The sequence below is a fragment of the Pangasianodon hypophthalmus genome, chromosome 13 (genome assembly GCF_027358585.1).
Source record: "Pangasianodon hypophthalmus isolate fPanHyp1 chromosome 13, fPanHyp1.pri, whole genome shotgun sequence".
In the NCBI taxonomy this organism is placed as follows: Eukaryota; Metazoa; Chordata; class Actinopteri; order Siluriformes; family Pangasiidae; genus Pangasianodon; species Pangasianodon hypophthalmus.
The window spans coordinates 23,922,875-23,949,148 of record NC_069722.1 but is presented as its reverse complement, the minus strand read 5'-3'; the positions used below and the strand labels follow the sequence as shown (position 1 = coordinate 23,949,148).

Sequence of the window (26,274 nt, the reverse complement as noted above, 5' to 3'; positions counted from 1 at the left end):
GTAAAGGATGTTGAATATACAATACTCTCTCTCTCTCTCTCTTTCTCTCGCTCACACACACACACACACACACACAGAGTAAAATCCTGGACCAAACCCGGGAAAACGGGCTGAGGCAAGGCCGTCCCAAGCTCCCGCTGGCTCGGCTGCTTTCCCATGGCTCGGACGTTCGATCGACCTTCACCTCCTCTTGCTCAATGTGTGTGTGTGTGTGTGTGTGTGTGTGTGCGTGTGTTTGTGTGTGAGAGAGAGACAGAAAGAACCTGTAGGCTCTCCAACACAGAGCTGGATCCTGTCCAGACCCACAGGGTGCCACTTTGGCCATCGGTTCATTGACTTAAAGGGCAAATCGCTCCCTCGATGCCTTGTGGTCCCTCTCTCTCTCTCTCTCTCTCTCTCTCTCTCACACACACACACACACACACACACACTCACTCACTATTTCCACCATGTGCCACACGTCAAGTCAGCCCCCATGACTTCAGAGCAATTCATGTTCTGCTTTTATCATGTAGAGAGTCTTAAACACAGAGGAATTCCAAAACCACATCCTGCTCACTATATAGGGCACTACTGCAAGTGCCCTCCATTTTGTGGCCTAGCCTTAAAAATCTCAACTCACTACGAGAGCTAGAGAGGCTGTGGGACAAATTTCATGCGGAAAGTCCTTTTTACTCGCGTGAAATTCAATTCAACAAACACTATTGCAGCTCTGGACACTACCTAGTGCACTATATAGGGCCTACAATGTCTCTGTTATACCCTACGTAGAGGGTATATAAATAAAAAAGCAAACAAACAAACTCGTGTACTACCCTATGTAGTGCACATACATAGTGAATATAATGCGAGCAGTTCAGGTGGGATATCCTAACATGAATGCACTGTGTGATAGGCGGGGCTTATACAGTGAAACACCTCCACAGTGGAGTAATGATAGACAGACGTGTGATGACACACACCAATCCCGTCCTCTACATCAGTGCGTTATAGTGTGTGTGTGTGTGTGTGTGACAGAGAGATAATTTCAGCCGTAGCAGTGGTGTGTGTTTTTTTTTTACATTTTGTGAGCAGCACCATCGGCGGGAACATCGACTCGCTTTCTCTCGCAGTAAACAAATTAATAATGCAGGAGGTTTTGTAGCACGTTGCTGTGAACCATTCCAAAAGTAACCCACTTCCCAGCAGGGGGGCTTTTTCTTTTTTAAAATGATACGAGCCTGGTGCAGGAATGCGCTGCGCTAATGTAAGTGTGTGTTTTAACTCTGATATGACCCGAGCTGATCTCGGCGCGGAAGGTTCCAGAGTGAGTGGGTGGAGGGAGAGCGAAAATGTGTGTGGGTGCATGTGCATGGATAAGAAGGTGTGTTTGTGTTTGTGCATGTGCACACATGCATGCATGTACATTTTCTGTGTGTGTGTGTGTGTGTTTAGGTGTATGCACATACTTGTGTATGTATATGGACGTGCATGTGCACAAATGTGTATGCATATTAAATGTGCACATATCTGTGTGTGTGTGTGCATGTGTGTGTGTGTGTGTACTGGGTTAATGCATGAGACCTGTGCATGGGCCAAGAAGCCTCTGCCTTCTTCCCCCATTATCATATTAGCTTGCATTAGCAACTCTCAGTTGATCTCTATCTCTCCCGCACTCTCTCTTCCCCTTTATCTCTTTCGCCTACTCCCTCTTTCTACATCTCTCTCTCTCTCTCATGCAAATGAAGACGTAAAGTGGAATCAGTTCATCAATCACACTCGCAAGGGGATAACACGGCGCGGGAAGAGGATTAGCCGTGTCCTCTCCGGACCCCGCATGGGTCTTTCTCCTGTCACACACACTGGCTATAATTAAACATCTTAACCCTTATGATTTTAGGATTTTTCCAACACATTTGGCTCAGAGAAAAAATAAATCTTTTACAAAGGCACGTCAACTGCCATGAGGAGGATTTGCAAATCATGAGGTGTCTCAATTTCCAAAAATACTCTTTATATCTCTAATCAAATAAAAAAGAGAAGGAATGTCCTGGGTTATTTAATTCTGCAACACTCTGGCCAAATAAAGCACCCCTCCATTTTCAGGTTCATATTTCTACCACGTAAGACCCATCCCTGTTTCATCTCCAAGCCAAGCGGTTTGAGACAAAGCCACTGCAGGCACCAAAGTGCGTCCCTGAGCAGTTTAATTAGAATTAAAGAGCTGATATGGATTAAGCGGTGTGCCGTGACAAACGTAAATCCCGTCAATCACGGAGGATCACGAAAGGAAAATCGGCATGGCCGCAGAAAAACATTCATCTGCTATTCTGCTGGATCCTCACACACCATTAAGCACCTGCCCATCAACCCTGCCTCTGGCACTGACATTTCAATACTTCCCAAGCCCAGAGATCCACACACACACCCACTCTATTTGATCAGCGCTAAGGATATTTGGGTGTGAGCATATAATCTCAAAATGCATCTGGTAAGATATGGTGTGACCTATGAGATGTTGTTCCCCCAACCCCCCACATACACAAGTTCAAATACACAATTCTCCACTGGCGCACAGCCAAGTGCCCTCCATTGTTCACGACTCCGGGGAAAGCCGCAAAACCCCTTGTTCGTCAGGCCACACATGACATTTTGCAACCGGAGACTACCAATTTGAGGTAGGCTTTCTGCCATTTCTTTGGCCTAACGCTGCAACAAAGATGCAAAAAATAGCATCTCGAGAGCAGGCGTTCGTGAGAGTTGCTAGCGGAGTCTATTTTGAGCACGCAAAACCATGCAATCACAACCAAGTTCCTATTTCAAACACTGCTGGCTGAATTCCACTGTTTTTTTTTCCCAGCCAGGAGTTTGGAGACGATGTATGTGTGCGTATGGAGAAACAGTAATGATGTCTCCAAGTGTGGAAGACACTGGCTCCTGGCCTCATTATTTCAGATGCGATCCCCTCTACAGGCTGGAGCCTAGAAAAAAAAAAGTGATCAAAAGCATCGGCTCCCTCCTCCATCACTTTCCCACTATTTCTCACTCAGATGAGATGGAGATGTGATACAATCATCTTTACATTGGATTTCTGCTGAGAGGTTTTGGGTTTCCTTCTTCCATTTTACTTCAGCAAACGAATATAGTGGCAGATAGAGGGCCTATAAGAAGTACTATCATAACACTCAACTTAATTTATTTAACTTTTACTTAATATTTATTTGAAATACTCTGAATTTAATCTCTTTACATACTGTTTTTGTTGTTTGTTGATTATTACCTTCCACCCACCAACTAACCAACGTACCTATCTATTTGCTAGCTACTAGCTACTGACCAACTGATCTATTCACCCACCAACCAACCTATCTTCCTGCCTACGAACTCATAAATGATGCCGTGAGCCAATCTATAAACAGTTCTACCCACCAACCAACCAACCAGTCCACTCACCCACCAACCAACCTACCTACTTACCAATTAATTAGTGAACCTTCCTACCAAGCAATCACCCACCAAACAATCAACCAATAGAACCTAGCTGGTCGCCAATCACCCAACCTAACAACTAACTAATATCTAAAACATCCTACCTGCCAATCAATCAGTGAACAACCCGTCCACTAAGGAAATAATATTCAACATATCATACTGCCCACCCTAAAACCAGTCCACCTGTCAAACGACTATTTTATAAAATTACCTACCAACCAACCCTCCCAAAGACCACTCAATAAACATACCAACCTACTGAACCAATCAACCACCCATCAATCAACAAACCATGATCAAGTAAATGATTAACCTACTAACCTCCTTAACCAAACAACCACCCAGGCACCAACCAGCCAATCAGTGAACCTATCTAACCACCAATCAACTTACCTACTTATCTACCCAACAGCAGACCTATCTAACAACAAGCCAACCATCCAGTCAATCAGTGAACCTACCTATGTACCCATTATCAATTGACCTATCTACCTACCCACCCAACATTCAACCAAACAACCAGCCAACCATGGAACCTCAATGAACACACCCATCCACCACTAACCATCATACTCACCAACTAATCTATCTATGCACCCACTAAACAATTAATGAATATACCTACCTATCATCCAACCTACCTATCTATCTATCTATCTATCTATCACACACTGTGCTCCACTCACATGGGTACTTGCTCAGACCCTCTGGTCGTTTTAGAAATTCTTTGTTGGGAAAGTCGAGAAAAGCAGTTGGCGACGGTACAGGAGTGGAATGTCAATGACATCATGCAGAGAAGAAAGGGAATATGCATGTGGGAGAGGGAGTGAGAGAACCAGATGGTAGATACGTAGTCTGAGTGTCCTTTGCAGCTGTTCCTCTTCCAGTTCTCCTTTGATACACATCAATCCTGAGCGGCTCTGCTTCGCTCCACACGACGAGAGTGTATACATCTCCAAAGCAAAGGCCTGTCACCTTCCTAAGAGCCACCGCGCTGGAACAAATCTGCTTTCAATCCCAAGCTGCAAATCTCATGTTCTAACCAGAGTGAACTTTGGAGCAGCTCAGCCGGCTGTGTCCACCCTGTGCACTCTTTCCTCTTTCTCTTTTTCTCTCTTTCTTACCCCTCTGTTGCTCTCTGTGGACCATCAGCCCCTGCTGGGTTTGGCACACTGCAGCAGAAAGCACTCAGCATGCTGGCTCAAAACTGTCACGGTCGCTAATAAAGCAAGGTCATTAGACAGCCATGTTTTGGCTTAATTTGCTAATCAGCCATGCAGGGTCACCAACCGGAACACGCACACACATGTATATACACATCTGTAATTACTTATTGTCACAGTCATATGGGTGAAGGTGGAGCGAATGGAGCTCGCAAGCCGACACAGCCATATGGAGGCTGCATGGAACCCGTCATGCTTGCTTTGCAGAGCTTATCTTACTGAAAAAAGAGCAAGAGTGTAGTATATAAAAAAATGAGCGCAGCTTTGTAAAGCCAGTATGTTTGTCTTGAAGTACGACAGCCCATAGAGGAATACGCATCATGCTCGCCGACGTCCTCAGGCTAAAATCGACATGGCACATGGATCACTTCCTGAAATACCTTTTCAACTCAAGACTCATGCGTTTTTCCCTGTTTCCTCCCTCTGAATCTTCTTGTTAGAGGAGCTGTAGACTCCTTTGTCATGTTTGCTGCATTACGGCATTAAAGAAATGGGGCAGGATGGGGGAGAGCTCAGCGATCCTACTCCAGGCTAACATGCAGAACATTCACAGAGCAGAAACTTACTTAATAGCAAAGAAGAAGACTCAGGAACGTGCTAGCACACCAAACCTGATGCAAGGTACAATAAAGAATGGCCCGTGAGGCCTTGTAAGTTATCCAAGAAAGTCTCCAAGGCTTTAATTACATTCTAGCGACATCCTAGGCCCACTACTGGTGGCTCAGTGGCCCTAAGTGACTGTTTATACCACTCCAGGCTAAAACTTTAACAGGCAAGACACTCTCAGAGCTGAATCTAGCAAGAAAGAAGGCTTTGGAGCATACCAACACACCAAACTCGATGCAACATACAATAAAGATTAGCCTGTCAGGCCTCAGAAATTATCTACCCTGTTCCCAGGTTTGTTTCTGAACCTTTCGGGGCCCTAAGGAACATCTTAGGGCCCTCTGGTGGCATGGGGACCTTAAGCAACACTTTATACTGCTTCAGGCTAAAACTGTAGACCTGAAGCTAGCAAGAATGAAGGCCCGTGAATGATCTAGCACACCAAATCTGATGCATGTTACAATAAAGATTAGCCAGTGAGGCCTCATAAGTTATCTAAGAAAGCTTCAGAGGGTTTAATTACATTATAGCACTGAGGTCAGGGCTGTTCCTGAACCTTTCGGGAGACCTAAGTGATATCCTAGGGCCCCCTGGTGGCTTGTGGACCCTAAGTGACTGTTTATATCACTCCAGGCTAAAACTCTAAATCAGGAATACAGACATCAAGATGTTATCTAAAAAATCTTCCAATCCCTTAATAACATTCTAGCACAGAGGACAGGGCTGTTCTAGGGCCTTCCGTTGGCTCAGGAGGTCTAATCGACTGTGTATATCGTACATAGATAGAGATTTCTTTTTGGGTGAATATTCTATAAGGAGATCACAAGTTCAAGTACCTTTAAAAGAACTGCACTTTCGTCTTTCGTCTTGGGAAAACTTTTGTCCTGCATCGCAGCAATCGTCTAGTTTACAGCATGGATGTGCGCAGGGTTATAGTCCATGTGAAAGGCATGCTAGACACAGCTAACAGTAATGAATGCTAAGAGCGGTGGCAGATCAGGCCTGAGTCATCAGCCAGCCTGTAGCACTGAAGCGAGAGCGTGAACAGCACACAATGAAAGACACACTCACCTCTCGGAGACCCACACACAGAGCTATTAAAAGACTTTTCTCTACTTAGCTCAAGCAATCAGACACACAAAGGCTAGCTGCTTAATGTCAGCATGTGAGAGCGCTTGAGTTTTTGTGTGTGCGCGTTTGTGTATCACAGTCACTACTGCACTTTTGTGGCTGCGCTGATAAAACGTTTCGGTGTCATTCCATGTTCCGTGTTTAGCTCGAGCCACGTGAGGACTCTTCGTGATGGCTCATGAATCCTCACCCCCCGACTCGCCGAACAATATGGCTGCTGTCACAGCTGCGAACACGGCCCGAACACGCAGTGCTCATCAGGCCAACGCTTGTCAGGTACAGGTGACGTTAATTACAGGCATTATTTACACAGCTGAAACACAAGGTGGCAAGGTGGCTCTGCACCGGGCTGTCGAAGCTCGTTTCCGCCCCCTGGTACCCTGCATGCCTTCCCCTCTCATAGCACTGTCTCTCTCTGTTCTGAAAAGAACACCATGAAAGAACATTAATCACACATCACTGTTAACCTTGAAATCGTGTTGCTTTGTCTAGCTCGGCTATCTGCACGCGGTCTGGCGAAGTTCAGCTTGCGCAGCCTGCAAATACGCATTCCTGTTGATTTTGTTAAGCAGAAGTTCCTGCGTCAAAGCCAACTATTGAAATTTGTCCAAAAAATATTTACAGGTCATCACAGTAAACACTTACCATTTTTTTAAAGGAGTGGTTTGTCATTTTTACGGCCCGTTGCTGCCAAACTGTAAATGCTTCTCTGCATTCTCTGCAACCAATCTCACCCTCTCTCTTTTGATGCCATTTATACCTCATGAGTTGCCTTTTAAGGAAAAAAGGGCAGAGTTGGGAAGCTTTGTACCTGATGGGGGTGGAGCTTATTTCCAGCAACCTTTTCAACTACAGTGACATTATTTTATGAATAAATAAAAGTTTTGTCCCCTACAGAAATTTGCATTTTGTAGTGCCTGTCCTGTTGGACAAATTAGTTCACTATTATTCACTATGATTAAGTGTATGCAGAGTAACGAACCTAACATGCTCATACACTTGTTAGAGTAATGTTATTAAATGCACTTTTTAGGAAATTATTGCATTTGTCTTTTAGGAACTAACTTAGGAACTTGGGCAGCATGAGAAAAAAACTGCTAAAACCTTTGACAAATCAATGTAATTTTTCATCAGCTAAATTTAAATTAAAATCAACAATAACTAAATATTTAAAATAAGAATATAACTAAAATCTATTTTGCTCAAAATACTGAAACTAAATCCAGTTAAAATGAACACTGATTCAGTTGATGCAGGACAGATGAAATGAAAGAAAAAAGGGATTGAGACGGCCAAGAACAAAGGCTGAGCTTTCTGCCCCAGATGTGCGGGTCTCCGTAGGCCGTGTCGTGGCAGATGTTTCGAAGCAGAACTGCGAGAGGTTATAACCAGGCGCACAGGTAGACTAAGAGCAAGACTAATCAGTCACAGATGGACACATGCAGAGAGCGGGCCAGGACGCGCAGATGTCCGTGTCGGTGGTACCCGTGCCAACCGGGCCCGTCTCCAATTACTTATTCCAATCACAACAGTGCGTTGTGTCAACATGTCTATTAGCAAAATCTGAGTGAGAAACACTTTAAAGAATTCACAATCACATGCACAGATTACATTTCACGCTTTCACTCAACATCTTATATACAATCATCATGCTTGTTTTTAATTTTAACCAATTAATCCCAAGGCGGATTTCTGAGTCACATCGCTACACACATTTCTGTGTGACTGAATCCAGAAGACTGGCATCTGTCATAATTACGTTCGCTTTTTAGGACGAGCCGTGCCGTCTAACAAGACGCATCCCGTCGCTGCCAGATGTTTGTTATGAATGTTTACACTCTGTAGTAACCCGAGCTATTAATTTAGAACTTGTAACATAAAAATACTCCAAAAGCAAGCACAACATAAAAACATTAGCGTCAGCTGCTGTAAAAGTCGCGCTATTAATTTTAGCAGAGGATGCAGCATCTCTGAACGTGGCCCATCTGTTAGCCTTCCAAATGGACCAAATTGCTTTGCAAACATGCTACGTGGAATTATTTGTAAAACATGTCACACGTATTAGGGGTATACATTTATGGCAGTATCAACGCATATATTTAGGGTGCCGTCTTTCTTTCGGACCATTTCCCCAGGGTTCCTATACATCAGCTCTGATTTCTATGGAAAGTGTCAGTTTTGCTCAGAGGGACTATCTCGTGGGTGAAAGGAAAAGATCAGGATCAAGGGCTGTACGTTAAACGTGTGACTGCTGGAAGCCCCGGAGTTTAAAGTCGGCTTACTGAAGGTTTGCACCTATCAGATTTCCCCGCCACATGTCAAACACTTTCTTCGGAGAGCAACAAACTGTCAGATGGCATCTTTTTCCCCTGGGCCGAGAACTCCCACGCTAAGAAATGATGCTGTCTTCCAGTTCTTTCTTTCTTTTTTTTTTAATTAGCATTTTAAAGAGTCCTTCTCCGCCAATATCCGTGGGTTTGCATGCTGAATCTGAATGTTGTGTTCCGGTCAAAATGACACATTGTACTAAAAGTGGAACAATACTAAAAGTGAGTTTTCCAAATTTTTAATGAACATATTTATAGATTATGTTCAAATCATTATAAAACAAAATGATGATTCTACTTCCTGTTAAATGCCCTCCATCATACCCAGGATTGTTTCTTGGCTCATTTGGAATACAGTGGATTCTCCACATAAACATATTTAAAAACATGCATATTTGCTGTTATTATAAGGAGATGTTTATTTAACGTTTATGGAAGGAGTCTTCAGTGTCAGTGCTTTGTAACAGTCAGAGGAAAGGCTGTAACTTTGTGGTTTCTCTGTAACGTGACAAGCTGCGTATTTTTTTTTTAGTTCAGTAGAGAGAATAAAGAGAGGCTGGCGAGGGAGTGACTGTTTACTGCTGCTATAATGTAAGTGAGAACAAGAACTAACTTGTTTTGCAGAAACATTAAATGGGAATAAAAAATCATGATGTACTTTAATAATTTTTTTTTTAATGTTGGCAAATTGCTGTGGTATAAGTGGAATAAAGGACTTCGGGATGTGCTCTTTACTTTAGAGTATCAACAGTAACTCTGCTTCATCACACCACCATATCTTTTATTTATTTCCAACAATTCCCTACAACATCCCTCCATTTTACTCGAAACAGTTAGTAATGTGCCCTAGCAAGTAAAAATAACAATCATGACATTCAGTGTCCAACCTCAGGACTGGATCTGTTTGAGACTTTCACTGGATCAGAGATCGATATCCTGGAGGGTTGGAGAACGGTTTACACACCAAAGTTAAAACAGAAAACAGCATGATTTACACCAATCAGTACAGATGCTACAGGAGGATTCACAAGCAAGGGAATGGCTACTGGGCATAGATTTCCATATATATAGTTTATATTGAGGTATTGCTATACAATCACACCCAATGTCCCGGCTCAGTGTGACACCTGTTGTTGGATTGAAAACAAAACAGGAAGTCAAGATGAGCTGAAGATGAGGAGGGTGTATTTTAGTGTCCGAGACGAATCTGATGGCTTGCTGCCTCGGTGGATGAGGAAATCCGTGGCTTTAGAAGATTCTAGGGATCTGAGCATAAGGCTTTAACAGCCTGAACGAAGCAGCGGACTAACAATCATTCTGAAAATGTCCCTATAAACACCTACACACACACACACACACACACACACATACGTCGCCGACAAAACGCATTAACATTCGAGATCTTGGCTGTGACCTCTTCACTTTTACTCACAGAGGATCTGCATACACACATACACCAATGCTTAATGTGTGTGTGTGTCTGTAGTGCAACTGGTCTCTAATTGCGTAGTGAGCCTCCAGTACGTATGCAGACGACTTATTGACAGATCCACAAGGCAAGAGCGGCGACCTGACAAAAACACGTTGATTAATTACAAGCCATCCAAGACAATTAGCCAGAATGGAATGCAAAACAACTTCTACGCGCATGCGCACACACACACACACACACACACACACACACACACATGCACCAACCTAGCCTCATTTACGCCCGGTGAGGATACATCAAACAATTTCTTTTCCCCGCGTTTCCAGGGCAACGCTAATATGCTAGCATGCCGGTTTTACTGGAAAGCATTTGGCTTGACAGTTTTAAAAATGATTTAGAAGCCGGCTCAGGATGGCCGCATTATCTGGCCCACTGTAAATCCTCCAGCTGATGACGCTCTTTGAGGAAAAAGCAGGCAACTCGCTTTGCGGTTTGGCCCGGAAAGTAGCACTTCAGATGAAATATCCCCAGGTTACTGCACTCCTATTTGTTTTTGCATTTTTTTGTGAGCCTTGTTGATATTTTATATTCCCAAATGCTGTTTGTTAGCGCGTTTAGCGAGGGCCGTCATGCTGACAGAGATCAAAAGAAGAGGAGGAGAGATGCTGCCCTGCTGCCTCTATCTCTTTTGTACTTTTCTGGTTTTGCAGCCATTTCTTAATTGGTTTACTAGTAACTTCAGACAACAAATGAGACACCCCTTTCATCTGCGGCATACACACCCACGCGAGACGACAGGAATGAACTCATCCGAATCTGACGCCCAGAACACAACAACTCACAAATGAATGAGACTGTATCTCAAATAGGACATGACCAGAGCTCAGTTATGGCAAGTTTAGGAGGTTTTCACAGCATTTGGATGAAAAATAACCCAAGTGAAATAAAGCCGTATGGAATTATTGTGCAGTATTTCAGGTTTGGAATGATAGCGGCCCAAGCGTAGGTTCTGCTCTACATGATGGCTCAATTTCTTGATGTCTTGACCTGTAGCTGTGATCTGGCAGTGTCACCGATTCCCCCGTCTCAGTGCGAATCATGGTTCCCAGCACAGTCAGCTCTGTTGTTTTGCCATGCCTTTTCTCTCTGTTTGTTTTTTTTTTTTGTTTTGGTCCCCACTCCTGTCTTATTGGTTTGTTTCTCTAATGTGTGCACCTGTTCTGTATTCATCGCAATCCGTTTGTCCATTTATACCCTGTTGTTCCTGCATTTCAAGAGAAAGAAATAAGAGAGGCTGGTCAGGGAACAACTCTATATGATAGAGTGGCAAATTTCTTTTAAAGTTTATGTCAGTTGTCATAAGGGACTTATATATCCCCTGTGAACACTACCCATTTGTAAAATGTTACCATTGATGGTCCTACCTAAATAAAATCTACCATATTTGTTCCAGAATCATGTTTTGAATCCGTATTTTTTTCTACAAAAACACAGTTTTTCCTTTTTGTTAGTGGTGCTTGAAAACCTACATTTAATCCTAACCTGGATCTTGCTTCTTTGTTGTTTATACACCCAATGACACATTTCATACTCGATCCTCTCTCTCTCTGGGCACACACAGCATTTCCTGTTATAAAATCCCACTTACGCTTTCTTTTCGGCTCTATTTTTAACCCCCCCAACTCCCTTAAGCTCTTTTTATCTCACCATGACTGTCTCTCTACTCCCGATTTCTATCTTCCTCTCTTCCAATCTCATTCTCTCTCTCTCTCTCTGTCTCCCTCTCTCTCCCCCACGCCTCCCTGTGTCTGTGCGTCGTCGTGTTTCCCGGCACTTACAGTAAGCGAGATGCATTAGATTAAGATTAGGTAATGGTGAGATGATTGATGGAGGTGGCCGGACCGTGCTGCAGAGGTCCAGGAAAATAAGCAGGCGCTGCATATTACGGCCCGCAGATTATACAGGCCGCTGATGGAATAATGTCATCCCGACGGCGGGCTAAAATTGAACTGTCAAGAACTGTCAAATGCACAATAACGCACTCGGAGAGGCTGAGTATTGAATGGGATCGGACTCGCTGGCTCAAAAAGTCAGAAGCAGAACCGCTATGGAGGTCTGGACGCGCTCGGTTTCTAGATGCACTCGAGCCAATTTACATTTTTAATTGATGGTGCAGTATGTATCTTGTACAGTAATGTTCGTAAGTTTCTAGATCATTATGTAATAAGCATAATTTTGAAAAAAACAACTGAATTCACAATTTTGCTTGGCTGCTTCTGTACACTTTTTCCGGCTTGGAAATTTGCCCCGCCCCCAGTCATAAGACAGCTCCTCAGTTCCACCCCCTTTTCCTTATAAGGCAACTCACAAAATGCGTGATGTCACTAATATTAACATGTGTTAATGTTTAAATTGCAATTGCAATTTTTCTGCCATATTGTAATACTTATGCAATACTTTCTCTTTTAAACAGGAATAATAATAAAATATTTTCTCTAGCATGAAACGTCATATTCTAGTCCTTGTAAAGTAACTTTTAATTCCATGTCAGCTGACCTCAATATCTTATTTATATTCAGGAGATGTTCAAGACGGTTGCTTTGGTTCGTAAAATTGAATTAAATTTATTAAATTTATTATAGATTAAATTTTTTTTATATATATATTTCAAAATACGTTTCAATAAACTCAAGAGAGACGTCTCTGTTAGCCGCTGGGACTTCCTGTGATAAGTAGTAAAAATGCAATAATTAATGTATGTATAATCAGTACCTGAATTTGCATGATAAATATGTTTATATTTGTCTGTAAGTGTAGTAAGGTAAGCCCCAGCCTAAGCTTGCAGATCTCATCCTGCTTTAAGCAGAGCACTCCCCATCACACGAGCTCCTCATGAATATTCATGCATTTCCTCCTGCCTAAAGTCTTTAGCCTTTAAGTGAACCCTTTGCAAGCCAACACTGTATTATCACCAAACCTATAATCACCCGTGCGTGTGATAAATGTAGAATGCAACTCTCCAGTTCGCCTTTTTTTTCCGCTCTCTCACTGGAGGATTAAAGACGCAGATATCATCGCTTCCTATAAGCCACAAATCAATAGCGTGGAGCTCGTTGGCTCTCTGATGGCGCAGGTTCATTTAGGTAATGGTCTAAAAAAGCAGTGGAGTAAAAAAAAAAAAAAAAAAGAAAGCAAAGACAGGGGGGAAAAAAGGTTCAGGACTAATAGAGAAAAGCTCCAGACAGAACAGGCCACTTAGGGCAGAGCCAAGTGGATCAGGGCCAATTAGCGATCCTATGGTTCTGCAGTAATAGAGCCGAGTCTGGGGTAAAGGAGGTATGGAGGGGCGGCGTGGGGGACACCGGGGGGTGGGGTGGGGGCTGTACATCATTTCATCATTTATCAAAAACAACTTTAGCGTCTGACTCGGTTTATACTTATCATTGAAGGGTGCCTTATTTGAAACCAAAACAAGAAGAGAAATCTTTCTAGGGAGCTGAACTAGATCTGAATATCCTGTCTGCACATCATGTGCTTTATTTAAAAATAAAAAAATAAAAGTTGTGTTTATATTTTGTCATATAAATAAGTCATATACTTTGTTTAGATATAAGCCAATCCAATACTGACCTGAAACAGTGGGTCTAATACCTAGTAGTTTATTATTTCCAATATAAATGCATCATACTCCAACATCTGCTACCAGGTGATGCTATGTGAAGTGACGTTATTGCACGAATGAACAAACAACTCGGAATGACAGACGATCTGGATGTATTTCATGATTAACGCTGACCATCGAAGAATCGAAAACAGACTGCAAACTGTGCTCTGTGAAAATATCTACAAGGGGAACTAGAGCGTCTTCCTAGTTTATCACTAGCTACAGACACTAGCTAGGTGAGAAAATGTCTCAAAACAACACTAGGTGAGTTCTAGTATGTCGATTAGCCGATATCAGTCATCGACAACGAGGGATTCTGAAGCAATGAAAACTAAAACGTACTTTACTTACATCTGTACAGAAATGCTTTTCCGAAGTTTTTTTCTACACTCGATCCATGCTAACTAATAGCTAGTAGCTAGCGAACAAACTTCAAAATCATCTCGGGAACTTTATAAAGCTCCTAACATGAAGTCTGTCAGTAAGCCCCGCCCTCTTTGTGATTATTCCTACTTTTATCCAATAAGAACAAACCTTATTTACTCATATTTACGACGAATGCTGTAAGATTGATGTTTAAGAAACATTTTTTGGCAACAATTTTCTTAGCCAATCTGTAGCGCATACTGACTCTCTGAATTCTTCATGCTTTCCATCTTCGTCTTTTAGTTTCCATAAACAGAAATTTTTAAGTGGTTTTTACATGTATCATATTCGATGCGTCATATTTAATACATTCAGGAAATGCTAGCCTTAATAACTGGTGTTAGCTAGGGAAAATTACGAGTGCTCAAAATGTACAAAATTATTGAGTTCAGAACTTTGGCTTAACCAAAATGATTTGATATTAAAAAAATTTTAAAATCATGGGATCTTCAGATTTATTAAAATGCTAAAATAGAGAAGCTCCTAACATGAAGTCCGTCAATATGCTCCGCCCCTTTGTGATTATTCCTGCTTTTATCCAATAAGAACAAACCTTATTTACGCATATTTAAGACGAATGCTGTAAGATTGTTTGAGAAACATATTTTGACGACAATTCTCTTAGCCAATCTGTAGCACATACTGACTCTTTGAATTCTTCATGCTTTCCGTCTTCGTCTTCTCTTTTTATGCAACATTAATTCACCGAAAAAAAGAAAAATTCCCCCGTCGCCTCAGCATGAGTGTTTAAAATATTCCAAACCAAAGTCTCCCATAAGACATAACTCATGCTGACAATGCCATCTGCGAGGCAATCCCCGCGTGCCCGTCTCTGGCAGACATCTTGAGAGCGGATGATTAGATGTTCTTGTAGATCAGCGATTACCATGACGGCGGAATCGACCTCACTCGGATTTCTTCACTATCAGTTGATACTTATCAATCAACTTAAAACGTGAATTAATTAGGAACCGATTGAATTATCCACAATATATTAAGGACATTGTGGTTTAAAGGTCATGAGTTAGCAAAGCTAGTCCAAAATATGACTCAGTTTATTCTTCCCATTATTGATACATGAGATGAGTTTTTCCACTGCACATCCAGAAACAAGAGCAGGCCCAAACTAGAACCATCGGAAGGTTCTTAAGGTTCTAGTTTGTTCGCTTCCAGACAAAAAAAGCGATGACATCATTGCTACATAGCACGATGACACCAACGCATTAACGCAGTTGCAATCACATCATCACGTTTCTGTTTTTTGACATAAACACATATAAAAATAAATAAATTTATTAAAATCTGTGCAGAAACATGTGGTTTTTTCAATGTTTTATGCGAAGCTGAATCTGTAACTAATCACTGACCACCAGTTTTATTAACGCCACCATTACCCGAGTACCATTAGTTCCTGTACAACTAGGTACTGATCTTAAGCTCGTACCAAACAGCCTCCAAATGGAATATCTGGTACAAGACTAATGGAAGTTGGGCAAAAGTTCTGGTCCTTTTTTTCTGGTACAATTGGAAAAGGTCCATAATGACAGATACAGGTTCTAACATTTTAAAGGGTTCTTTGGTTTTTCCATCTTGGGTAACCAGTGTGGTACTGGACCACTAGACGAAAAAAAAAAAAACGTTCTGGTACTTAGTGCAGTGGAAAAAAGGCCATGGTCAGAAATACAAGCTCTGTCTGGCACGTTAAAGGGTTCTATGTGGGAGAACTTTTAATCCTTCTCTGCAGAAGGATTTGTAAAATTTGTATATGTATAACTTTTCTTTCACTTAGTCTCATTTATTAAAAAAAAAAGGTTATACATATACGAATTTTGACTAAACGTTAAAGGTACTATGTAGATAGGTACCCATTCAGAAGCATGCTAGTTCTGCAACATTAAATGCAACTATAAATATATAAAAAATGTGATGTGCCATTCTTTAATAAATAAAAAAACTGTGCTCATTGGCTAATAGGTATATAGGTGATAGGTGGTATAAGAGAAACAATAAGACTTTTTAGTTACAGGAAAATAATGAACTTCAGTGTGGTAACAGTACCATCAGTTCATCACACCACTCCGTTGTTGGTTATTTTCCTATAACAGCGTCCTATGACATTGAGTGATTTAGTCATTAAATTTTTTTTAAACAAAATACAGATCTTAACATAATTTTTCTGGCCTCAGATACACAACGCTGCTTTTCAGCCAGGACTAAAGTATCTTGAGGACGGATACCGACCATGGCGTTATTCGTCACCACAAACACACACTGCTGGCTACTCACACACACACACACAAACACACAAACACACACACACACACACACACACACACGCACACCGATCCTGGCTCGTTCTGGAGGCAGAAGCTCCCCGTTTGTCAATGTCACTACGGATATCCATATATACAATGCAATTAAAGATAAGCCTAATCTCTCATGGCCCACGCTAGATCTTCATTTTTTTCCTCTTCCCTATACGAGTTTATGCTACGTACAAACCACAGGGATTAGCTGCACGTTCACATCCTCTAGATTCAACTCGAGACGACTTGGAAACACAGCAGAGGCCAAAAAAAGCATAAATAGTACACAATGAACATGGATTTTTAACTTTAATGAAGAATGGCGGTGTGGATTAGCCGATTCATCACTCACACGCTAGCCTGAGTGTCTTGTTTAGCGTATGTTGCGTTAGCGTTATCTAGGATTCCTGACTCATATTTATAATTCATGTTCAGGCATTTTTATTTAAATGAATCATAATAAAACCCAAGCATAAATCTGAGAAGTTTATAATCCAATATTCACCCTACTATATGGTACTGCAACTGCTAATCTAGCATTGTGCTAAATCATTTGCATGATATGACTATTGCTATATGTATAAAGATGAATGAAAATCTGAATGAAAAAATAAGGTTTTCATTTATCTTTATACATATTTCACTTTTTGTACGAGTTAGCAACCTTAGCTTGCAGAGAATGGAATGATTAAAGCAAGAGCAACTGGTACATAGCGCTACAGAAACAATACTGGACCTGAATTAGCATCATAGCTAGTTCAGTTAGCTAACATGGCTAGCTTGTATGATGAACAGACATAGCAAAGGTCAATTAGAAGTTAGCCAGAATAAAGGCTATTTCTGAGAAGAATCTAAAACTTTATCAACTATCATTTAAGGATAATGACTTTAACAACTAGTTAATGTTATTAACAGAAAGCTAACACACAGCTAGCTCACCTCTGACAGAGTTTAATGGAGGATCATAGCTCAGAAACGTGACATAAAAGCTGACATACAGTCGTTTCAGAGGTTTCTTTAAACTTTTAACGAAAGCTGAAGAAGTTCAGGTTTTTGTACCTGTTACTATGGCAACCTTCTTTTTTCTTTTAGATCAGTAATGAACTGTACATTACGTTTAATGCTAAATAAAATTCCAGTGTCCAAAGCTTTTAGATACTAAGAAAATGAATACAGAAGTCTGCAAATTTAAAATAATTCACAACAATATTTAGTATATCTGTCCTGATACCTCAGTGTATAATAGATTATACATCAACATTCAGCAGTGGGTAAATATACCAGCTAGCCTCTGATTCACGGCACTGTGCACGACATGCAGTGTGAGTGTGATATAAATGTAAATGTAATGCATATGGAAAACAGCTTGTGTCTGTGTGGACATAAAAATACAGATTTTGCACAAAGCCTCGACATAATGTGAATTAAACTCTGGTTATAAATGATACTCTTTTGCAAGATGTCTGTCTCATTTTGGCAACATTTCCAGATTTGAATTTATCTCTTTTAACTTCTTCACATCTGCAGAAGGTATTAATTCTGCTCTGTTATGGCTCCGAGCCTTGTAATTGCATGATTTGCATTTTTTTTCTCTGGCACCCATTATAAATAATCCACGCGACGCTGCCAAGCTGGCACCCAGCTCGCTTTTTAATCTGGTGAAGCAGTCGCGTTATCGTCGTGTTCGACCCGGGGTTTATCGTTCTGTTGTGGCGGCGCGTCCGCTCATGTGGAAATGTTTACAAAGCGCCAGGCTCGCCCTTCTGCTCGCTAATGCTTCAGTTTAAAGTATTAAGACAGTCAGTGAGCGTTGCTCTAACGCGTACGCACTTCATAACTGAGTCAGCTTCCTTGTACTTGCTCCTTTTTTTATAGCGGAGCGTCAGACAGGAAGGTGCGTTTGTATTTATCTCGTGTGTCGTTTATTTCCTCGCTCTGTTCCCCGGATCCCTGAGGGGGTTCAGACTTCGGTTCCTGACCATCTGCATTCGCCGCATTAACATTTCAAGTGGAAGGCGATGTTCCCAAGCCATATAGCATCACAGACTCCCTGATGTGAGGTTTCTCCCGTCCTCCCCTCCCCGTTCTGACCAGAAAAGGCGAGCTAAAAACGAGTGTAACGCGCTCGCTGCAGGCCTCATAGAGCCACCGAAATAAAAATACAGCCGTCATTACATAACCTGTGCATAAGCAAGTGAATTGCACAGCACTTAACTTGGGCGGAAAATGACAGAGCTACCCTGCCAGGCTCAGAGGGAAAATGTAAAAACGAGAGGAAATGGCTCGTCGAGTTCAGCTAAGCATATTCCACACATCAAAACATGAAATCACAGCAGCAGACTGCACTTTTTCTGCAGGATTACCAGTCACATCCACATTCAAAATATCATATGCGTCTATAACTCGCTGCTATTAGTGTCGACTAATGAATTATATCACAAGGTTTCATCAGTGATGTCATAAGAATGATGTGGGGCAACACACACAAACACACATTTAAAGACTGATCAACAACTGTGCTTGTGATTTAATTTTTTTTTTTTAAAGTGTTTCAGGTCAGTAATTGTCGACTTGGTTCATGCTGTTTCCTCCAAATACCAAACGCACCTTTAAGCAAAAAAACAAACAAACAAACAGTTCTTTGTCCTTTTTGTGTAATTTCTTACTTTGACCGGACAACGTGTGTTTAGTCTATCTACTTCTCTTCCAAAGGTATTATGAGGAATAAAAGGGATGACAGAGTAAATAATCCACCTCGTTAACGTTCATTACACCCGCGACTGTATTTCATGTGCTGATGACGTGCTACGGCCCAAATCAACCCTACAGTCTGGGCTAGGAAGAAATCAGCCTCAGCCTTGCTTCTCGCTTCTTCACACCATTCTGTGTGTTTTTTCTTATGACTGTCAGTATTGTTGCTGCGCCATCAAAACAATCCGACATTTCTTAACTGCATATCTGATGTGGACGCCAAAAATGAAATCTTACATTAATAACTTTACCCCGACTTTCACATTTCCACAATGGATCCTTACTGTGGCTCCATTTTAAAAAGAAAAACTATGGCATGCTCGAGCGGCATGACTTTGATTATACATTCCCCCCTTCTCCAACTTCTGTCAAGTAGAGCGGAATTTTAAATGAGAGGACCGGGCAGAAAATCTGCATGATGTATTCCGGGTCTAATGAGTGCTAAAGTAGATTGCAGGCGCGGGGCATGTGCAGGATCCTGCGTCTGTTCCTCACTCTGGAATAATTTAGCCCAGACGTGCGAATGTGCTGCCGCCCATCAGGGTTTACCCATCGAAAAATCACCCAGCAGTGGGGGAAGAAAAGAGCAAAAAGGATGGCTCTGCTCGTGCACACACACACACACACACACACACACACATATACACACTCTGCCGATGGGAGCAGGGGGTGCAGTCAAGCGTGTTTTTTGCCAGGAACCTCGTAGGTGCTGCGCAGACAAGCAATTATTCAAAGCGCAGTCCAGAACTTGCATAACGCCCCGGTGCACCCACATCATGAGTCACCGAATTACATAAACTGGATATGGGGGTATTCTAGCACTCGCGGCTGCTTCCCACAGAAAAAAAAGAAAAAAAAATACGCCTGAAAACGGATACATCGTGCGGGGATGACACGAGGAAAAAATGTGTAGTTTATGGCGGATGATTTGTTTTCAGTTTGTAAACGCGTGCCATGTTCCATCCTCGCCTCCGAGCACACTGCGGAAGAAAACCACACGCACAGCACAAGAAACACAGCAGCATGGAAATGTAGTAAAGTCTTTTTTTTTTTGTTTTGTTTTGCATGAACACAATTCTAAAAGCACTATATGTTTTTAAAAAAAAGCAACTCTACGATTGCCTTCTAATGACGTTGACACAATACGCAGAACAAACTATGAATAATTGGTGATATTTCAACGTTTACACGTACTTGGTAATGTAAAGTGGGCGGGGCTAATTTTTTAAAACCCCCGTAGCCTCGCTCGTGCCGCTTGTTGTTCGTCTCTTGTGCGGACGTGGATGTTTTCGCAACTGCTACTGTTGGAACTTGTTGGCGTGGCCTGTTTTAATTTTGTTTTTTAGTTCCAAGTAGCTATGTATAGCTTCTAAAGCTAGCTAATTAAAAACAATAAATAACGCAATAATCAGTGTAAATACATGGTATATTCTTGGCTTCATTTTCAGATTAAATTAGCGAGGCAAGCTAACCGTACTAGCTACGTACTCTCATCAGAGATCACACGAATGATCTCTGCTACTTCCTTCCAAGCTTTATTTTTCATTGTTATTATTCTATACGCAGTTTATATGGCAGTTTTTCTTCCATTTTTGTGAGTCAAACAGTAAACGGGAACTAACTGCAGGTAGTAACTAAAGTTGTGAGTGGGGAATTGAAGAAACGACGGACCACATACGTCGCAGGAATCATTCGAGCTAGTCGGTTGGATTTGTCGCTTTATAGTGTCATAATTAGCTAATATGCTGCTTGCTAGCGTGAACGTAGAGTAACAAGGGTGAAGTGTTACTCATGTTTCTGATAGATATTTAATCAGAATTATGCTAGCTAGCAAGCAAACAGGAACTAGCTAGTGTAGCCTGTGTGACTGGCGCATGACTTGAATGATCCCAGTTCTTTCCACTTGGTGTTTAGTGTTATATTAGTGTTTGATTTTATCTTTTATCACACTGCTGGGTGTTTGATATAGTAATAAAGTCTGGTGTCATACAAATATCATTCAACTTCAGTAAGCACTTTGAACTTTTTTTTTTTAGCTATTAACTATTCTTATTTATATTTTACTATTTAAACACCACCATGTCCACTGGGATTTTACATCACTGAGATGAAAAAACAATTCAAACACCATCATGCCGCTTCCATGCCATCCCATTCAAACAAAAGCCCCAGGAGCAAAAAAGTCAGGCTACGCCCCTCCATCCATCCGTGCGCATATTTCAAATCCAACATCTATTCAAGAGCAATTATTCTTCATCATTCTTATCATAACAAACAATTTAGTGCCTTAAGCAGGTCACATAAATAGCTGAGTGTTCAATTAGAACTTATTATTGCTTCCATAACTCATTTCCAATGCAAATGTCATTAGTGTCGTTATTGTTTCTGCAGCCGGAGAGCCATCAATATTTGAACATGGAGAGCGAGCAGTTTAGATAGAGATGGGATTGGTGTGTGTGTGTGTGTGTGTGTGTGACAGGGATGGAATGGGATCAACAAAACAAACCATAATTCCTAGCTATTTCAATTATACCTCATTATCATTATTATCATCATCCATTTAGGCACTGTTTGCCATTTTCGCCTCCGTGAACAACAAAGGTAACTAAGGCCATTACACTTTGAGTGCCTCTCTCTCTCAAACACACACACACACACACACACACACACACGCACACAAACACGCGCCCGCGGTGCGCACTGGCACACAGTCCTCAGAAACTGTATCTTGTTTATAGGCTTGTTTTTAGTTTCATGCTAAATCAGCCTGAGCGTTTCATTAGTAAACGCACCCCTCCATCACTCCATCAACCCTCTGCATCCCGGCATCCTTCTTCCTCATTCATTATAACGTGTATCCACTCACCGGATGCGACTCTCTCGAGAGGATGAGGATGAGGATCGGCGTTAGCAGCAGCGGCAGTGACCGAGCGGCTCCATGCAGCCCAGTCGCGCGCTCTTGCACGTGAGCGAAAGGATCATTTCAAGAAAAGAAGAAGAAGAAGAAGGAAAAAGGAGGTCGAGGAAAAGGAAACACAAGAAACAACAACAACAACAACAGAAAGAGCGCCTGAGAGCAACGAGTGCATGAGGTGGAGAAAGAAAAAGAAAGAGAGAGGGGAGCGCGAGCGCACACGAGAGTAGAAGAGAGAGAGAGAGAGAGAGAGAGAGAGAGAGAGATGGGAAATTAATAATCCCAGAGACAAGTCCCTTCTCTGTTATTCATCAGGCTTTGCGCGAGCTGCAGAGGAGCTGAGATGTGCGAGCGGGAGGGGCAGAGCTCCACACTCCATTGGCTCTCTCTTCTCATTCCTATACATCGCAGCCAATGCACTCATCCTCCCTCCCTCTCCATCTCCATCTCTCTCTGTCTCTCTTTTTCTTTCCTTCTCTTTTTGCACAGAGGTGCAAAATATACAGTATGGAGGGAATGTGGGAATGTGTGCGGTGCAAGAAGAAGCGCTCGCACTCTCACTGTGCGTTTTAACCCCGCGTAAAAAGCTTTTAACGTTTTCGTTTTGTCATAAAATATTCCATGTGAGTATTATTCAAATGGAAAAAAATATTTTTCAATTTATTGGATGAATAATTTATGGAAAACTGTTCAAATGTGAAGTATACAGTTAAGGAGTCCATGTATGCCACAACACACTGTCAGGAATAAAGTGCTTTTCCTCGATGCTGGTGTGGTACCGCCATTTTGTACCTAGCTTGTAGTGCGTAGCTTTTAGAGTAATAAACTTTAAAGGTACAGGTATCAGCGGCCCTAAAGATCCAATGAATGTTACCTTCAAGCAAAGCTGCATTAAACATGGTGTATATGAATATAGGAGAGTGTCCTAGTACGTGTCGTGTCGCATATTGATGCTGATTAATCTGCTGATTGTTGGTATTATTCTACATAAACCTATAAGTACCTATGAGTATGAGACAAAAAACCTATAAGTACCTATAGTATGAGACAAAAAACCTATAAGTACCTATAGTATGAGACAAAACAGCGGGTATGGTCAGAAGTGAAAGGTACTAAACTGTACTTTTTCTTGTTGCTGGTGTGATATCATCAAGGGTACGGCTTTAGTACCTTTCACATGGGAAGGTGTATGTGATGTAGCTTTAATGAACCTATAGAGTAACGCTTTAAAGGTCACATGGATCAGTGGTCCTTAAATTATTTTAAAATGTAAAAGATGGATAGTAAAGGTACAAAAAAAGGACTCTTGATGGTACCACAAACAGCACCAAGGAAAAGTACAGCTTAGCACCTTTATTATTATACCTTTATTAACAATGTAGAGACAAAATGATGATGAACTTTCAGAAATGGCACCATTTCCCTCAAATTCCATTCGCTTTTTACATTTAGCATCAACTGCTAGCCAAACTTCCATGGATATTGTCATAGTGAGAAAAGAACGAAGCAAATATGCAGTGGAAAATTTTGTGTACCGAGCTCTAGGATGATTCTTGTAAATGCGGTGAACACACAACCTTGTGTTCTTCTTATTATTATCATAACCGAGGCAGTTCGATCTTGAGCTCAGGTTACTGTCTGTACAGAATTCCGCATGTTTTCCTTGCGTCCCTGGTTTCCTCCAGGTTCTCCAGTTTCCTCCCACCTCCCAAAAACATGCCAGTAGGTGGACTAGTGACTCATAATTACCCCTTGGTGTGTATGACTGTGGAAATGTGTGTGTGCGACGGAACTGCATCCCATCCAGGGTGTATTCCCAGCTGATGCCGGGAAATCCCGAGATAGACTCCGGATCCAAGATGATTTAATAAATGAATGTATGAATGATGATGATCAGTATTGTTGTTGTTGTTATTATTGTCATTATAATTATTATTATTGAATATCGTGAAAGATGTTGGTGCATATTAGAACATGTTTTGAGACAGAAATCCGGAAGCGAGTGTTTTTCTTTGTGCTGCAGCTCGCTCAGACTCCTGAAACTGCATTTCAAGCGCAGGAGTTTTGCGTGCACGGCTGTCAATAATTGATGAGCTTGGCGGAGTGTGCAGCTTTGGAGATGGGCTCGAGCCGTTAGATATTCTCTCTCCCTCTCTCTCTCCCTCTCTCTCTCTCTCTCGTGCCGTGTAGGATGTTATGCCGCGCCACCCACACTTTTAGAGCAAGCGAGCTGTGAAATGTATTCATTGTTAACGTGGAAAAAAAAGGGGGGGGGGCAGGAATTTTGGCCTGTAATTTCTGACAATGACAAATAACATGTGCTTTAGGTTATTTTTCCTCAGGCAGCGATTCAATATTTGATTCATAAGGCAAGGATTCAATATTTGACGATACCGCTGAATCTGCTACGATATGTTACGATATCTGCTGCGATACGATTTCCTAGTCCTTTCTCTATGTGACCAAATCTCTATCGTTTAGAATCTAGCACAGACCTCTGTAGCGGCTACTTCCTTTCCGAGCGTGCAGCAGTTATATGCCAGCTAGCTGAATCATTAGCCACCTCACGTTGCCTAGCAAAAGTGTTCAAGTCCTGAAAACACTACGACTAATCATTAACTACTCAGTTATTAACAACTAGTTAATGACTAGTTAATGACTGAGGTATATAATTCAGCTAGCTAGAATGAAGCTTTTAATTTGTTAAATGATACAAAACCAACAGAAATATCAACTTTTTCTTCAGATGTTTAGGTAAATTATAAAAAATAAACATTATACAGCTAAAATTACACTTAGCACTGACCGCCAACCAAAATTCCATGGATTTGCATCAAAACTGCCTGACAACTTATTCTCTCAATTCAAGCTATCTGAAAATTTCCTTCAAAGTAGTATAAATTTAAGAAGAAGAGCGTAATCGTCTCATAAATACGGCAAACGCACGTCCACAATTGAACGCATCATTAGCTCAAGGAATTTGAGGAATTGCTCTGAGCTGATTGGTGCATTGTTCTTACATCGCAGATGCCTTCACACAATTTTCGGAAAACATTCACCACCTAAACACTGCATAATAAACATTTCTTCCTGTTTCGGGAGAAACGTCATAGTGGACCAAGCGTTAAAAAAAACAAACCAAAAAAAATCCCCCCAAAAGCTTATAATATGAAGGTATCACGTGAAATCTCATTATAATCTGCTAATTAAGCACTTCAGCTGGGCCTGCGGTTAGCGCCACGCTTTCCCCTTTGTAATCAGATGCATTATTCGAGGCGAAAAAAAGAGAAGATAATGTGAAGGATGAGAAAAAGGAGATGATGAGCTGACACACACAACTACCCATCGAGGTGAAGGAAAGAACCGGTGAGGGATGAATCTGTCCGAAATCACACCTAGCGTGAGTCGTAGTGGAGAATACTTAGCACATTTAAAAAATCCCATAATGCACTGGGATAAGATCCAAACAAATAGCCAGACATTTTTGTTTTATTTGAGTCCAGATCTGGAATTTGATACTCTTGGAATGTAATATGTTACAAATGCAAACACAAGTTGCTCAGCTGATTTTGTTTAAGGTGTGTGTGTGTGTGTGTGTGTGTGTGTGTGTGGGGATGGTGTTGCAGTGCGCCACAGAAACAGACGGTAATTACCATTGCCCTTTCTGTCACACCTCCAGCACGCGCACACACCCACACAGGAAATGGAAAATGGGTTGGGGCTGCAGCGAGCCACCTAGCCTCCTCGCCTCATTCCCGACCAATTCAAGCTAATCTGCCGGTTGATTTCGGGAGGGGGAAAATCAACAAACATTCACAGCACCGAATCCTTGACGCGGCATGCGGCGAGAGCGTGTGGCGGGAGGGAAAAAAGCGAGCCGCGGGGGCCCCATTCAGAATGATTGTCTCATTCAGCCGAGGCGCAGGCGAGAAAGGCCTTTGTCCGGAACCTGGTTTGAAGCTCGTCCAAAAGCGCATTAACAAATGCTAGCGAGCGGAGCAAATCATGCTAATCAAAGCCTAA

General features: G+C 41.7%; 1 protein-coding gene across 8 annotated transcripts in view; it reads right to left on the bottom strand.

The window, feature by feature from the left end:
- The window catches only part of rbfox1 (RNA binding fox-1 homolog 1), a 292,080-nt gene that overhangs the window by 56,401 nt on the left and 209,405 nt on the right, over positions 1-26,274 (bottom strand). Inside the window, exon 1 of one of the 8 annotated variants that reach the window (XM_034309953.2) lies at positions 22,204-22,871. The exons of the other annotated variants lie outside the window; for them this stretch is intronic. The gene's annotated coding sequence lies outside the window, so the exon portion shown is untranslated. Of the gene's footprint in view, positions 1-22,203; positions 22,872-26,274 lie in introns of those variants that run through there. 8 annotated transcript variants of the gene reach the window in all.